Below are 18,644 nucleotides of genomic sequence, written 5' to 3'. Positions count from 1 at the left end.
ATTATTTAAATTTCTAATAGCTTAGCACATTAAAACCTGCCTTGCTGCATACAAACTGAATAGTAAAGGTGATAGATATAACAACAGGGAATAGTTTACTGGGTACCTCAATTTTTAAATGCATATATTTATTATATATATGGAAATCAAATGGTACACTTTTAAACTATCAGGATCAACATCCACATTTTCATATTTTACAAAGCTACTGACAACTCTATTATATATAACTGATGCTAGAATAGTGTGGATAAAAGTATACAGAGAATTTTTATAAGCAAAGTAAATTATATGAAATTGTTCTAAGATTCATTATTCAAGAAATCTTCTTTTTAATGGTATCTCCAACATCAACAATCACAAAGATACACACAAGACATTGAGTATTGTAAACAACTGTATAAAAACATTTGCATATTTATCCAGTTTTCCAGACATTATGCATCCTACCATTCATCCATCCGTCCATCAACTACATTTTATGAAACATTTCTACTATGTTACAAGGACTTACTTTATAGGCTGATATAGTCAAAACACTTTGCTACTAAGCTTCTATGCTATTATTAAGTTCAGGAATGCTTCAGCCATTCAGGTCCCTTGTGTGGGAAGTTTAGTCTATTAGCCACACAAATTTTTCTTTGAACAGTATTAGACCTAAGTGTTAAAGTCAGATACAAATAATGAAATCCATTTGAAGAAAATTTGAAGCAGCATGTCTGTCCTAGCCAGTACTTAGAACAGGAAATAGAATCTGATGTTATTATGACAGTTTGTTCAATTATGTTTAATGAAGTTATGTAACTAAAGTAAATCACACTGAATAATATTAATAAACAGAAGAGTCTCACCCAAAAACTCTTAAAAAGAAATTTCAATGTAAATTAACAAGGAATTTGGAAATACCAATATTTGAATACACTAAGTTACTCAGGATCTAAACGTGTTCCATTCCCTCCCACGTCTTCTCCCTTTCATTCTAATTTTCTTTTCCTTCTTTTGCCATCCTGGCTTCCTCTTTTGGGTAAGGCGGCCTGCTTGCTGAGTCAGCCTCCTAAAAGCCTGGACAACAGGCATGCATCATCATTTCTGTCCTGAACTTGTTCCTTAATATCATGTGTGCTGCAAATGATCTACAAAACAGACAAACTAAACTGCAACACAAACACAAGCAAGACTGAGGTGAAGTTGGTTTTAATTCTGGATGTACTCAATTTTAAGAATTAAAAATGACTAACAATTTAACATTTTATTTCTTGTTTTATTCCTTGAAAAATATAAAAAAACCAACACATCTGTAGAGTTTAATTGCTATACTATATATTGAGTTTATACACTCCAAACTGCAATAAACTCTAAGACAACAGTGGAGGACACATACAGGGATAAAATGTTAACCCAAACCGAGGTAAAATGAAGGTGTACAGTTACAACTTCTTTGCTTAAGACAGCACTCTCAGGTAAATATTCTTGGTGGGACATAAAGCATTTAAAATAGTGTGTGAATAAGCTAGCGAGGTGGTTCAGTGGTAAAGAGCACTGTCTGCTCTCCTGGAGGTCTTGAGTTCAATTCCCAGCAAGCACGTGGTGGCTCAAAACCATCTATAAAGGGATCTGAAACCCTCTTCTGGCATGCAGGTGTACGTGCAGATAAAGCAGTCATATACATGAAATAAATAAATCTTTAAACAATAAAATATTTTGAAAAATGTAATTATTCATAAAAAAAATGTCTTCTGAATGAACTGTGACTAACACTGGACAGTTTCAATACTGCTCTTTAAAATTTAAAACCTTGAACATGAATTTGTGCATACTTCAGTGCCCAAACAAGACAGAACCCAACAAGTTAAAATATAGCAACGAAACAATAACAAGATAACATTCTTTAAAAATCTAACTTTATTTTAATATTACCAATGTGTATGGGTAAATTAAAACCACTAACTCATGTACACACACATACATGCATACGCACATAAATGATAAAAGTACATTGATTTTAATGGTGGAAAAAATAAATTCTAGACATTGTAAGTTGACACTCTAAATTCAGGATTTGTCAAGGTTTTCATATGACTCAAAGACCTGACATTAAATGACTTTAAGTATATATAACAATCAATAGTAAATAAACACATCCTCATAGAAGTGAAACAAAACAATTCCAAGAAATTCATGAATCAGTGAATAAATTAGAGTAAATATTAGAAAGTATTATAATGAAAACAATTATAAAATTCATACATATGCAGGAATTACAAGTAAGGCAATATTTATAGGATATTTCATAGCCTTAAATATTTACACTTTATGAGATGAAAAGCTTAAATCAATCTAAACAAAGAAGAAAGCTTCTAAAGAGAAAAGTTTAAATGGTTAACAGAATCTAAAATTTAAAAAAAGGAAAAATTTTCAGTAGAAAAATTAAGAAATACAGGACTAAAAGAGAATAGAAGGGTAATACTTAAAAAGATACTTATTAAAAAGCATTATATAAAGAATGACATACAGAAATAGATACAGGAATATTAAGAAGAACTTAATGGCAATAGATATGTGCAGTATTTAGAGAACATTCTGAGACTCCAGCAGTCCTTAAAAAGAGTTGAATGCTGTTGAGAGTGAAATGCTCCTGTCGTGTGCCGATGACCTCATTGCCAGTGCATGCTATTTTGACAGTGGTAGGCCTGTGCGCACCTGCTTCCTAAAGTCCTTACCCAGCCCCTCTGCTTCTGACACTGTAAGGAAAGTGGCTTTCCTGCACCATTCATTGCCCTCCATAATGTTCGCTTAAGCTTGGTTATAGAGACAGCAGAGTTACTGTGGATGACAGCCTCCAAACCATGAGCCAGAACAATTCTGTCCTCCTTTATTGATGTAATTAATGCATTTTGTTACAGAGACAAAGATTCAAACACAATGACTAAACAAGCATTTTAAGTCCCCCCAACATAACCAAAGATGGTACTATTACTAAATTTCATTTAATACAGTTCTATAATAATGGATTATAATAAGGGACAAACACTCCTACTCATTTTTCTATAAAAAGAACAATTAAAGACAAACAGTTTCTTTAATAAAAAGCCATAACACTAAAGCTAAACACTTAAAAAGTTAATCTAAGAATACAGAAGAAGAAGAAGAAGAAGAAGAAGAAGAAGAAGAAGAAGAAGAAGAAGAAGAAGAAGAAGAAGAAGAAGAAGAAGAAGAAGAAGAAGAAGAAGAGAAAAGAAAAGAAAAGAAGGAAAGAAAAACAATAGGTCTTTGTTACCTTGGGTTGCATTTGGAAAGTTATATAAATAATTGCCTACAGTCAGAATACAAAAATAATAATCACTATAAGTGCATCAACTGTAACAACATTTGCTCACAAATGTAACCATAAAGAGAAGGTTGAAATCTACTTTAAAAGCGTACATCAAGGTTATACTACTCAGAAAACATTGTTTTTCAGGGCAGTAACACACACACATGATGTCTGCAATCCTAGTACTCGGAAGCTGAGGCAAAGAGGCTCTGCTGTTTAGTGAATGGACTGAAAACTTGTTTTTAAGAAAAACAGTAACAGTCAGGCGGTGGCGGCACACTCCTGTAATCGCAGCACTGGGGAGTCAGAGGCTTGCAGATCTGTGAGTTCAAGGCCAGCCTGGTCTACAAAAGGAGTCCAGGACAGCCAAGGCTACACAGAGAAACCGTCTTAAAAAACCAACCAACCAAAGAAAGAACACAATCACTCGCGCGCGCGCACACACACACACACAGAGAGAGAGAGAGAGAGAGAGAGAGAGAGAGAGAGAGAGAGAGAGAGAGAAACATTAACAACATTATGAGAATGACCATTTCAGAACCAGTGTTTCTGGCAGGCACAAAATCAAAAAGGAATAAAGGGTATAAGGTTTGGAAAATGACAAAAAGAAACAAACACTGGTAAAAACCATCAATTATAAAAATATTTCCAAAACTCTAAAAATGGATTGTTAAAACTAAAAGGAGTTCTAATTAAGCTTTCTAAATGAATATATAGAATAAGTTTTCATTTCTACATAAAACAAGCTAAATATTGTTTAAAGTACTGAGACAAATGAAAGTACAGAAAACATTTTAAAACCTTGAGATACAGTAGATTATCAAGGTAAACTAGCCCATCTAATCTAGCAAGTAAGGATCAAATTCTCTCAATATAAACCAAAACCATGGAACTGTGAAACTTCCTTGGAATAACTATATGATTAGCTTTTTCTCATACCATCAGCTAACAAGACTTGCACGTACTGCAGCTAAGGCAAGGCAAGACAATGCGCCAAGTGAAAGAGGTCCATGAGCCCAGAAACTGATCCATACCTTTGTAAAAACACATTAAAACCAAGAGGACAAATGAAATTAAAACTGAAGCAGACCTAATCAGTAAAAAAATGATGAGATAACTAATCCATCTTTGTTTAAATGCCACATAAAAATAAAATCTGTATCATAGTGGTTTCAAAGACTTATGTGAAAGACAGTATTTAAGGAAATAAACTACACACATACACACACTGTCACCGGATATATTTCTGTACATTATAAGAAATGTTCCTAAACATGAAAAAAGAGTCATCAAAAAATTTCTAGTAAATTAAAATTTATAACTTTCATTTATCAAGGCAATCCCCTTGCAAAACAAAGAAACATAAATAAATAATACAAAAAACCCAAGTTCATAAAATTGACTACATGATCAGTAGCTAACATCAGTGTCCTATATATTCAAATTATAATTCAAATGTGGTGTGCATATATATGAGTACAGATAACCTATCAATCTGAGAATGCAAGCAGAAATGGTAGCGTGTCACTTTATATCTAGTAAATAGCAAAAGTTAAATACAAACAGGAAAAGCAGAGCAAAGGCTAGTGCTCAATTCTTACTAGTGGGATAGAAACCTGACTTAGCAATTGTGAAAAATGACGTTAATTTCACACAGTTAAACACAAGTGTGAGACTGTGACTCTCTAATTCTATACCAATAGCTAGTCTCTTACAATCTATGCAGTGCAAATTAACTAGTTAAATATGTCAAGTCTTTTACTAATTGGTATGCATGTGTAGTAGAATGAATTATTAATTAATAATAGTACTAAATAACTAAGATGGCTTACTATAAAAACAGTCACATACTTGAATGTTGCAACAGTATCATGTTGCCATTTAAATTTCTAGCCAGAGTCAATTTATGTTTTATTTGGTTGCAGACCAGTGACAGTTTTCATATCAACATAGGTCCTTGAAATACTTTTTAAAAGGCATTGTTTTAGAACATGGTAACTAACTACTTGGGATAATAGAAAATTTCTTTTTCTGTGTTGTTCGGAACATTCACTATGATATATGGCTACAAAAACAGACAAAAAAAAATTTCCCTTTATGTCAAAATGTAAAACATGAACTGCATATATGCAATAGTGCCTACTATAGTGGGCAAAAAGCTTTAGGTAAATTTTTTCAGATGGATGCACACTACAAGAGACCCTCACATATGGTGAGAAAAGGTTAACAGAACAACAAGAAACAATTGAAATGACTCTCATGCCAACTAGTACAATAGGTTAATAAATTTTAGCTGAGAGAAGAATATTTTTAAAAAATCACATCAAACTAGCTAAATACACAATTATATGTATAAGTCATGAAAATTATTACACTCATTGAATGAATCAGAAACTTCATATAGTCATGTAATGAAAACCACTTCAGTCAAGGACAGAATGTCTCTAGGATGGTGGTATCGTAAGGTTAGCTCACATAATAACATCTCTGTGCAAACATATTCTAGGATGCTCAAACAACGAAACAGCCTGATGCCACATTCGTCAGAATATATCATCATCATTAAGTGATACAGGACAAACAAAACGAAATATATTACCATAAATAAGCAGACTAAGATGTCATTTTTTAGAGGAGGGACACCTGGCAAGATGGCCTACAGGCAGGCCTGATGGCCTGAGCTGAGCAACTAAAGTTCACAAGGTTGAAGCAGAGAACCAATTCCCACAATAGGCCTCTGACTTCCAGCAAGGTGCTACAGCGCTCGCACCATACGGCAGCAAGTTAGGTTATATAAAGTGGACGGGTTTCTAAAAAGTTACAAAATACTAAAATGAGCTCTAAAAACCAACAAATCTTAATATACCTATTACAAGTGAAAAAAAAAAGAATGAACTGACTATTTAAAAATATTAATATAAATTCAGAATCACATAGTTTAACTACTCTATCTTATAAAAATAATCAAGGAGAAGTGTTATTAATCCTTTCGGCCTCTTTCAAAAACCTGAAAGAAAAAGAGCATAGTCTCACCCATTCTGTAAGACCACAATGCCAACCTGAAATAAGGAAACCATTAAAAATAATAAACTATACATTTGTATGACAAAGGGCTAGCAATTCAAGAGTCCTCAACAATACATTGTTTAGGAAGTTGAATCCAGAGGTACTAAGATACATGTTAGGATTAATGTAAGGTTCGTTCAATATAGAAAAATCATACTAGTAGGATAAAATGAGTAAAACATGTTCACCTCAATAAAGCAAAAAACACATATGGCAACATGACTAACAACAATGACGACAACAAAAGAAGACCAGGGCATCCTCAATGTGAAGACTATCCACTGGGAAATGTGCAATTACTTCAAAACCTCTAAGATCAGAGACAGAAATTAGAGTGCTACATCTTTTACACTCGACATTGGTAGTTCTCAACCTGAGAGGCATGACCCCTCTGGTAAAGCCTACCTCCAAAAATATTTACATAGTAATTCATAACAGAGGCAAAATTATAAAGCAGCAATGAAAATAATTTTATGGTTGGAGGTTAAATAAGAAACTGTACTGAAGTTTGACAGCATTAGGACAGCTGACAATCAATGTCCGACATGGTTCAGACATTCTAGTCTAGGAAAAGAGGTAAAGGAAAAGTAGGTATCTAAAGTAAAAAAGGAAAGCAATTTTGATTTACAGATAGCATGATTTTATATATATTAAGAATCCTGAAAATCCAGTAAATAAAATTAAGGCTAATGAGGAATTCAACAATATTGTAGAATGTAAGAGCAACATAGTTAAAAGTGGTTGTATTTCTAAACTGTATCAATATAGAAAGCAAAAATGAAAATAAAACAAGTCCACTTATAATTACATCTAAAGAAATCCAATACTTACTAAACTTAATAGAGTACAAGATCTATGTGCTAAAACTACAGACGTTTAAAATGCATGAAAATTCAGCCTAGAAATGCCTGACTGCAAACTCAGAATTTAGAAGACTAAGGCAGGAAGTTCTTGAGTTCAAGGTCAGCCTGGGCTGGTATAGGGGTTATGTATATAAGGATAAAAACATGTACATATGTAAAGATAAAAACATGTGCATATGTAAAGATTAAAAGCATGTGCATATGTAAAAATACATCTGTATTATGGACTAGACAAGCTGCTATCATGAAAATAATAAGCCACAAAATATCTACAGTGATGGCAATACCTATAAAATTTCAAAAGCTTGAGTGTGTGTGTGTGTGTGTGTGTGTGTGTGTGTGTGTGTGTGTGTCCTCCTAAAAAGAAGCAAGACAACTCTAAAATTCAAATAGGAAAAAGGGGGCTCTGGATAGCCCAAAACAACATGTGTACTGGGAGCTCATTCTGTAACTAACAAGCAATAAGGCTGGGAACTAATATGGGATTTTTAAACTCAGCATAAAAACTGCATCAAAATAATGTGGGACTGAAATACATTTGGAGACAGATAAAGAACTGAGTCTAAAATATGAAGACCTATGATCATTGTATTTTAGAGAAATAGTCAAAGTCATTTAATAAGGAGGAAACAATGGCAAAGGGAAATTAAATGGACAAAGGAATTCATTTGGACGTAAATCTTATAGTGTCCATGAAATTTGAAAATGGACTAAAAAGCAAAGACATTTACTATAAGAGATAAAATTTTAACTCCTAGAACCAGAGATATAAAATCTTCAAGATTTTGAAGCAGGCTGGGTTTGTTTGTTTATTTTTAACACTGACAGCAAAAGCTAAAGCAACAAAAGGCAAATAGATTAATTAGATGAAAATATTTGGACATGAGAGGATTTTTACCAAGGTCTAGGCATGAAATCACATGCCTGTAATTCCAAATCTAAGGAGGCAGACACAGGAGTTCACGTATTTGAGACTAGCCTGGGCTTCTAGAGAAGCCTTGACTAAAGCAACTAACCCTTAAAAACAAAGATATTATCAAGAAAAGGGAAAAAAAAAAAAAAAACTCCACAAGGAATAGTAGAAAACATTGCCACAATGTATCACATAACCATCTATTATCCAAAACAGGACTAGAACCTTTACAATTCAACAATAACAAAACGGTAACCAATTACAAATATAAAGAATACGAATGTATACCTCCAAAAACTGTTATGAAAATGACTAGTAAGGACAAACATTTAGAACACTAGCCATTAGGGAAAGCAGTAAGACCCAAATGAACTAGCTATTTTTTAAAATTTTTGTAACAAGGTATGTACAGTAAGTAAACATATAAAAGACATTTTGGTGGTGATGGTGCACGCCTTTAATCCCAGCATTCAGGAAGCAGAGGCAGGTGGATCGCTGTGAGTTTGAATCAAGCCTGGTCTACAGAGCTAGTTCTAGGTCAGCCATGGCTACACAGAGAAACCCTGTCTCAGAAAACAGAACAGCAAGCAACACAGAAAAGCAATCTCACATGGATAAAACTTTTGGCACGGAATAGAAACAAGATACAAAAGGCCACATACAATACGTTTCAATCGTACCAACTGTCCACAGTAAGGAAATGTTTATAGTTAAAAAGATGAGAAGGATCTGGAGACATGGACATTACTGATCAAAAGATACAGGATTTCTTTTCATGGTAAGGGGACCATAACTCCATGCCTGCACAGACAGCACTGAAGTGTATGCACTAAGTCGGTGAAGTTATCAAGTTACATTATGCTCCACACGGTGGAGGTGGAGAGGAGAGAGGAGGGACAGAGACAGATAACGACAAAGAGAGGCACAGAAGCCAAAACTACAGCGGTAGCCATAGAGTATATTTTCAACAAATTTCAATTATTTTCCCTCTTTGCATTCTCAGTCTAACATATTCTTTACCAGGTTAGAAATATAGTTGGGCTAGGATGCAATGTGATAACAGAGTGGTTACTGTGTAGGCAGATTCTACCCACAGATTTCTATGAATTTCCAGTGTTCTCCATGTAGTCACATGTTTTCTAGCTCATAGACAGCTATACACAGTCTATTTTCTGAGTATAAATCTGCAGGTTATGGAAACCACAAATATATATATTGACATCACCATCTTGCCAATCTATCAGATTATCTGTTATTAGAAATTTACATTAACAGGAAAAGGCTTCGTTTAGACTATTTCCCACACAATAATCAATTTTACACCTGTTGCTGGTGTTGCATCTTAGTTCCTTACTCCTTCTGAGCTCCAGTAATGTTTTGTTAAGCTAGGTGAGACTTCATGCTAGCTGACACACTAGCTCAGCACCCAAAGCTGAGACATAGTCATTTTTCACAGCTTCCTCTCATACCCACACTGGAGGACTGAAATGCTTTTCTTATCAAGGGAGTGTAGTTGCTAATTTAGACTTTATAGTATAGTTCATATGCTGAGGTTCACGCTCACATACCGACACGCTACGGTGATTTAATCCCACACCTGTCTTTACCTCATATTCTAGTCTCTGCTACAGGCGTTTTCTTTCCTTTCTTTATTGTCATCATCATTGTCATCATGGTCGCTGCCATCTATCATTGTCATCATCATCGTCACCATTGTGTGTGTGCTGTGATGTGTTTGTACGTACGTTGTGTGTGCAAACATTATACGTGTAGTGGCACAAATTTAGAGTTCAGAGGACAAGTCTCAGGAGCCAAGTCTTTCATTCAACCTTTCCACGTGTCCATATATTTTAGGAGACTGGTCTAATCACCAGACATGCATAGCAAGTGCCAGGCCCTACTGAGACATCTCAACCCCATCATATCATTTTTCTATCTCTGAACAATGATGTCACATCGATTCTCTGTTTCAATTACTAACTTTGCTAAAAAGCATCGTACCTCCCTATTCTCCGACACCATGGCAGCTGCTGACCACACTCCAGTGTTCCTTGAGGATGGCTTTTGTAGTGGTGCTTTTTCCTTTCCTCAGGTATTTTTTTTTCTTCAAAAATTCTCCCCTCAAGTCATTAATCAAAGCTCTTTACTTCCAACAGACATATAAACATATTCTCATTAACAACTCAAATTAACTAAGGGAAGAGGTAGTATGTTACTCATTTTGTTAATCCCAGCACCTAAAATATTAGAAGCACTCAAAAGTTCTTTCTTAAATCAATGGGTGAAAGTGGACAATGAAAAGACTGTGAGCAGATACAATACATGTTAACATTTCTTGAGTCCTCTTGTAACGTTTTTTTATAAACCAAGAACTGATAACAGCTTTGTTTTCATTATCTCAGAATCTTCCTGAAACATAAATAGAGTTGACCTCTCCTTTGAATGAGGGAAAAAAAAATGTTTCCCAGAGGTTGACTACTTCAGTATTTTAATTTGAATTTGGGTCCACAAAATTCATGCTCTGACCTACACTATAAATGAAAGCAAAGGTTAACAAACAATGGATAAAAGATTGCTCTCAAATAGCATATTTAGAAATTAAGTTGGACGCTCTCCACTGCATGCTGCTGGAGCTACGGGGCTTGTCTGGCTGTTTCTGGACCTGTATTTCTGCACACACCTCCTTTAGTCTAGCAAATCCTAGTCAAGCTTATTTGTCCAAAAATTTCAACTCAGAGTTGAATTTTTTTTTTCACTTTGTATGTGAATCCATCTTGACAAAGAAGAAATCCTCATCGTGAGAGTTGCTGTTCCTCACAACTGCTTCAGTTATACATTTCTGGATGACATCAACTTGTTTCTATAGTCTCGCTTACTCACTCTACCTTCCGTAAAAGGCAGAGAGCAGCTCTTACTCATCATGTATCTTTGGTGCTGGGACAGCACAAACCTGTGTATATAACAAGGCATTTAGCAAAAGTACTGGCTTACAATTTTTGTCCTTCTGTTTGACGTCCTGGTAGGTTTACGATCTAACTCTGCACAAGCACGATATGAATTACAGCAACTACAATGAACAGAACATGAAGGTAAGAGACGGGTGGCAGATGGCTGTGATAGTCTCTAACACGGCGAGTGGGGGAACTAAGATATTACTTCTTCCAACAAGAAGACAAGAGGTTTATGGGAATGTAAAAAGCCCTTGAAGACTTTGCATTTAATTTCCTTTGTACTACCAGCATAGGAAGCTCTCCCTAAAACAACTGGTTTGATCTGTATGGACTATGAGGTATACATAAATGAAGACACGGCTGTGTTACCCACTGTGAGATTAACAGCAAAAGCCTATCTCTAGGCTGACATATACAATGCATGCTCTAATGTTCCACAGCACAGGGCAGAAGACAGAGCATAAGGAGCATTTCCCACTTTACGCTGACTAGTGGCTGAAGTATTCCCCTCTAACTCGGCATCTAGCTACTATTTCCCTAGAGCATGTAACTAGCCTCCAGTTTACCTGAGAAAATGACCTGATTCAATTTTAGATTTTTCTTCACCAATCACAAGCAATAAAGTGTTATATAGTGTTTTTATCACATTCTGGAAAAATACATTGAATCCTTAATTTAGATCTGTAGGAAAAGATGAATAACAACTATTTCACATAATAACAAGTAGCCAATCAAGTATCTTTCCTTCTTCTTCATGGGGAGAGGGTATCTCTCTGTCTGTCTGTCTGTCTGTCTGTCTGTCTGTCTTCTATCTATATTTGATAGTTGTATTTAAAGCAAACCCTGATATGTTTTAAAGTCATTTAAAAGTAAAGTATGGCAGTTAAGAGCTATTTAAATTTAGTTTAAAATGTAATGTTCAGGGAGGGTGGTAGTGGTGTCACATGCCTTTCATTTCAGCACTTGAGAGAGAGACGCAAGCAGATCTCTGAGGTCAAACCCAGCCTGCTCTACAGAGATAGTTCCAGGACAGCCGAGGCTACGCAGAGAATAAATACACGGATGAACATTTACTAGGAATTTTATCATAAAGATGAATAATTGAGTAGCACTAAAAATGTTCTAACATAGGAATGCTATTTCTGGCTTGTCCGCTGGTTACATTTTTTCTTGTATGTCCTTCCATATTTTTCAAAAACAGAAATTTGTAGCTAGGTTACAATACACAAGTCAAGAATCATTGAACTGTGAACAAGGAAACTTTGCTCCTAGAACAAGGGTGGTATTAGCGTATGAAGCAATGAAGCAGCAAACTGTCAATTAAACTGTCATTATACAAAGTTTCAAAAGAGACCTCTGGTAAAATGGCAGTTCTGAGACAGAGCTATTAAGACTTCAAACAGCATGTGTGGGTGGATCCAATGGTCTACAGTCTAATAGGGAACTCTGGCTATCCACAGCAGAAGTCGAAAAAGTTACGACTTTTCTAAAGTTTGTTAGTATATTCAAGCACACCCATAGGCAATTTTTCATTCCGGCATTAGATCCAAAGAATCCAATGACTTCAGTAGACTTTTAGGAAGCCGAGATCTATGGATCTGTAAGTACTACCTTGCCTGAGGAAGCAATAAAACAGGTTAAAAATAACCTTGAATAGCTGAGGTTTTAGCGCTATCAGATCCACCCCTCTCCTCTTTTTAGCTGTACAGGTTCCTTGCAGTCTTTATAAATTTACTGAATTTTCATAAAGAAATTTTATTACATCAGCTTTCCTTCAAAAAGTTTTGAAAAATTGGGTATGGTACCATCCAAAGGCAAATCACAGCAACCGAGATGTGGAGGTGGAAAAATACAAGGGTCAAAGGCAGCCACAACCACACACTGAGCTTGAGGCCAGCCTACCTAAGACCTCACCTCCCCTGAAAAAAATAAAATAAAATAAAGGAAAAAAATCTGAGAGTTACAGTTTCCTTATTAGCCTGTGGCTTATCATTTTACTTTTTTTCTATATTTATAAATATTTATATAATTTACCATGAAAGACATGCAAGTAGTACAGCAGCAACCGTTATACACGATAATACACAAGGATCAGTCTCCAGTATTACAGTTGTAATAGATAAACAGTAAATGTGCCTTATCTACTACACTGTTCTGAAGGGCCTGAACCCACACTATGCTACATTTCTCAAGGGAGACCTTATGTCTCAGTGTAGTGTCCCAAGTTTGAAAATGTTCAAAACAGAGAACAAGTTAATACAGCGTCAGGGCAGCTGGGCTGCAGCAGTGGAACATGCTCCCAGGGAAGAGACACATTTCCATCTCCACTGTGCCCCAACCTGAAACTCAACTTACTTTGTAATGCCCTTCCCTCATAATCTCAAATGTGTTAAATAAAAATTTTTACATTTATTGTATGTGGTAGAAGTAGGGTTTTTTTTGTTTTGTTTTGTTTTTGTTTTTATTTTTTGAACAATGTAATGGGCCTTGGTAATGTGAATTTTTGAAATTGTCCTTGTTTCAAAATATTTCTCTAAAATATCCTTAACGACCCAAGGACAGAAATAAAATAAAATAAAATAAATAAATAAATGCAGGCAAGCTAAAAAGGATTGGTTATTTGGCTTTTACCTTGGATTTACTTACAGCTTTATCATTGCTGAGAGAAATATCTACGTTTTATATCAGAAACTTGCTTTCATCTGTGTGGCAGTATATGCTTCTTATCAGTAATATAAAGATGGGTACAACCCCAAAATGCTATACAGGCACTAAAAACAAATGGTAGAAAAAAGGCCAAAAGCCAGTACATTTTTGATAGAATGCTTATTCTAATGGCTATTATGTAGAATTGGAAAGGTAGAATCGTGAAAATACATATAGTTTCTAGACCACAGTAAAATTCTAACTAGCAATTTTGAGTATAAAAAGTTGTCCTATTTGTAGCCATGTAGATGTTTTACAAAGAGATTTTGTTTCTCTTCAAAGGAAAAGCACTATTCTTTAAGAACATGTACTTACTTTTGTATTTTTTGAAACAGGGTTTCTCTGTGTAGCCCTGGCTGTCCTAGACTCATTCTGTAGACAAGGCCGGCCTTGAACTCACAGAAATCCACTGGTCTATGCCTCCTGAGGATTGAAAGCATGCGCCGTCTGAGTGAGGTAACCCAGACCCAGAATGACATGCACTGTATATACTCACTTATAAGTGGATATTAGTCCAAAAGAGATGTCCTCTGAGAGACTCCACCCATCAGGAGAGTAGGGCAATGGTGGGACTCACTGCTGTACTGTGCATGGAGAGTTGAGAGTGGTATGGAAGAAGGGGGGGGGGGGATGGAGGGACTCAGAAAGTTCAGGAGGCCCACAAGGAGACCAGCAAAGCCACTGGATCTGGACCCAGGGGGGCCTGCTTAAAACTGTTGCACCAACCAAGGACAATGCATACAGTGAACCAACTTAGACCTCTTGTTCAGATACAGCTAATGGACAGCTCATTCTCCATGGCTGTGGAGTGAGTGGGGACTGCCTCTGACATGAACTCTGGTGGCCCCCATTTGATCACTTCCCCTTGGTGGTGAGGCCCAGAGACAGACAGAGGAAGGCGAAGCAGGCTATCCAGATGAGACCTGATAGTCTGTGGTCATATGGTGGGGGAGGAGGTTCCCTTCTGGCAGAGGTCTGGCAGGGGGATATAGGGTGGAAAAGGGAGGGAAGGTGGAAGAGGGAGGGAGGGTGGGAACGGGAAGATACAAGTGAGGGGATAACATTCAGGTTGTAATTTGAATAAGTTATAATAAATAAACGAATAAAAAGGAGCATGTAAAACAGGCTGCCTAACAGAGGTTTAGTAGGCTAAGAGATATTGGTGCATATCATTTATGCTTCAGTTCCCAATTAAAGAAAACCAGCAAACTAGGAGGGGATGGGAACATTTTGAGTTTTTTGTTTTGTTTTTGCTGTTTGTTTGTTTTTTGTAATCTGATGGTGAGAGGACCTTCAGAGTAAAGCATGGAGACATTTAACTTGTTAAAAGACTGCAATATATATGTTCACATGGTAACAGTTCCTTTCTCCTTAACTGTCAAGAGAACCAGGTTTCCTTACGAATTTCCAAGGAAAAAAGATATTAATTGTCTTTTGTTGGTTTTGGATAGGTACAGGTAGGAAGCAGAAAAAAGGCAGTGAATATAAGAAACACTTTTCAAGTGCCCCAACCTTTGCACTAAAACATGCTAACCCTACTTGATTTAGAATAACTGGATGGTAGAGCAGATGAGTGACGTGAGCAAGACTGAGTGTGAGATGATGCGTGAGCCCTAGGGGAAGCACTGCTACAGACGACGGCCTGTTACTACCTGGATCTCATCTTTTCTCTAGCAAAGATCCTTCACAGTGTCCTACAGGACAGTCTTCTGGAAGTCCATATAATCTTTTCCTGAAACACTGAAACTCTCCAGTTCCGCTCAACCACAATGCAAGATGAGACACTTGTATTTATCTTGCCTGTTTCAAGAAATAGAAGCATCGCCTTTTCCATCTTAAGCCCGACAGAATGGCTCCCACAAGAAGGGTGGCGAGAAGAAGAAGGGCCGTTCTGCCATCAACGAGGTGGTGACCCGAGGATACACCATCAGCATTCACAAGGGCATCATGGAGTGGGCTTCAAGAAGCGTGCTCCTCGGGCACTCAAAGAAATTCGGAAATTTGCCATGAAGTAGACGGGGACTCGAGATGTGAGCACAGACACCAGGCTCAACAAAGCTGTCTGGGCCAAAGGAATAAGGAATGCTCCATATCGCATCCGAGTGCGTTTGTCCAGAAAGCGCAATGAAGATGAGGACTCGCCCAACAAGCTCTACACACTGGTAACCTACGTGCCTGTTACCACGTTCAAGATTCTGCAGACGGTCAATGTGGACGAGAACTAACCAACCTGCTGAATGCCAAATAAAGTTAGAGAACTGCAAAAAAAAAAAAAAAAAAAAAAAAAAGAAAGAAAGAAAAGAAAAAAGAAAAAAGAAAAAAGAAAAAAGAAAAGAAAAAAAAAGAAATAGAAGCATCTCCACATAACCCACACACATGAGCCGGGCATCACAAGCTGGTGCTGCTCTCAAGAGTTGTAGAGTACAGGTTCACCATGGCAAAGTCCTTGTTTGAAGATGACTCAAGAGTTAACATGGAATACCCCAGCTTTAAAACACAGATTTTAAACAATGGCTATATATTAGAATGAAAGGAAGGTCATTTCTACCAATAAAAATAACTGGACCCACAGCATCAAAAATGATGCCTTCAAAGATACAGGAATCATCATGCATGATTTCATATGTAACCGGGTTAAAAAAAAAAAAAACAATGTTCTAGACTTAGAAGAAGAAAAACAAAAGATGAAAAGCACAAAAATGTCTTATTTTAGCATGTTAATGAAAGAGAAACAATTAATAAATTTTCTAATGTATGTCTATATGCCCAAGAATAAATTGTAAGATATTAAATAACATGTTAAAACAACTCAAAATTAAATAATTAAAGAAGATGTTGTTTATCAGTAGGATAATCTGACCATTAAAAATCAAGCTTCATAACAGGTTTGTATAAAACACCACTGCATCTCTTTCAGTAGAGGAGAAAGAGACATGAATGCATGGTCACTTTAACATAAAAAAGTAAATAATAGTCTATAAGATACTAACAAGTATAGTTAACTATATTATCACAGCATTTCAGTGTCTAACTTTTTTTAATAGACAGTGTCTAACTCTAAATAATAGATAACTCCAACCATTATTTTAATGTATAAGTTGGACTATAACTCACTAATACAAATTAGATGCAAACGGAATTTCTCCATGCAAAGGATAATTTTCTTTAGTTTCTTATTAAAAGTTTAATAGTGACTTATTTCTAATATCCTGAAGTTATTTCTTATTTCGACTATCCTGAAGTTGTGATTTGGTAGCTTTGTAGAGTTTCCTTGTGTCTCTTTAAGCTCAAAGAAGAGGTGGTTTTGTTTTTTTTTTTAACAAACATTTAAATATATCAGTAGCACTCTGTATTTAAAGAAATCTTTAGTTGAAACTTCTACACAATTTATAATTCTGTAAGTTAAATTTTTTGGTTAAAAAAATCTTGAATAAAAAATACCACTTGTTCTTAAGAGACAAAACCTATCCAACAGAAAACAATGCAGGTTAAACCATATAGGGTACATTCTCAGCTAACTACAGGTGTACAAAACATAGAAAAAAATTTCTTATGAATTAAAATCTGTTGCTATTACCTCATAACTAAAAAGATGGCCATAGTCTTTGGTACACGGAATCTCTGGCTGTGAAGCAGAACACTCACTTCTATCTTCTAGCGTGCCTGTTCGTCTAGAGTCTGCTGAGCTTTATTTCCCTTTGCCATATGCACTGTAGGAGGGATGCTTCCTGCCGTTACTATGTGTAGCTTTGCAGACTCAACTTTCAAACATTTATTTACTTCTGAAAATATGATCACATTACTGTGTTTTGCTCTCCCAATCCTTCAAAAGAAGGGATAAATACACACCTAGTTTTTCTATAAAATATACTTAGAAAATTTTGAAAACAAAACAAAAAGAAATTGAACTCTTACATTTTTTTAAAGACAGTAACCCAAAATTAAGAAAACATAAAACAAGCTAGGACAAATTCTTTCTTACAAATATTCATCTATTACTTTAGTAAAATCTTAACTGTGGTAGAATATCCTTGAATTTATTATTGGGATAGGCAGATGGCTAAATATGTAAAGGTGCTAGCTAGACAGGCCTCGTCATCCCAGCTTCATTTCTGAACTCAAGAGAAGATCCAGATGCCGTGGCACGCCTCAGACCCAGCACTCTTATAGTTGTAAGCCAGGGGTTGGGAGACAGAAGCCAGAAGCTGAAGGGCCTGCTAGCCCAGTACACAGAGCAGCAGCAGAAATAAGAGACAGGCCTCAATAAACAGAAAGCAAGGACTGACTCTCCTAAAAGTGGCTCTCGACACTCTCCATGTACCATGTAGTATGCACATGCCTATGTATGAATGTGTAAGTAAGCGTCTGTGCACACACCGTTGTTTTACATCTTTAAAATGTATTATGAAATCTTTTCTTATCACATATATTCATGATTGAGTCCTAGTGACAGAAATTTTAAACCAGTGTTGGACTGAAACATCTAAGGAAAATCTGTGTTAATTAACTGAGCCCCAGTTTTTCTTAATAGAAACAAGACCATAGCTTCCTAAATTCAAGATAAAGGAAGTAATTTTCTTCAGTGAGATAAACAGTGAAGCCATGCACTAGAAGGTTTACAGAGAAGAGACTTAGCAACATATCACCACACCCACCTTAGAAGGGTTACAATGCTGCCTGTCGGAAATCCTATACATGGATGGCCTTGAGAAAACTCTGTAACAGTAAATGCTAAAGAAAACAAGTCATTTGAAAATATTCAAATTGAACTTAAAATGTGAAGTTCAAAAGATAATTCATCATACTTTTTAAAGCTTTATGTTTATGTTACT

The 18,644-nt window shown here is 35.9% G+C and overlaps 1 protein-coding gene and 1 pseudogene across 5 annotated transcripts in view; one reads left to right on the top strand and one right to left on the bottom strand.

The window, feature by feature from the left end:
* MBD5 (methyl-CpG binding domain protein 5) overlaps positions 1-18,644 on the bottom strand; it is a 374,269-nt gene that overhangs the window by 338,902 nt on the left and 16,723 nt on the right. The gene's annotated exons all lie outside the window — the stretch shown is intronic.
* LOC311607879 (large ribosomal subunit protein eL31-like) lies at positions 15,662-16,853 on the top strand (annotated as a pseudogene). Its single transcript has one exon. The product of its transcript is annotated as a large ribosomal subunit protein eL31-like (transcript).

Source organism: Acomys minous, assembly GCF_964271855.1.
Source record: "Acomys minous genome assembly, chromosome: 10".
In the NCBI taxonomy this organism is placed as follows: domain Eukaryota; kingdom Metazoa; phylum Chordata; class Mammalia; order Rodentia; family Muridae; genus Acomys; species Acomys minous.
This window is presented reverse-complemented; position numbering and strand designations above follow the sequence as displayed.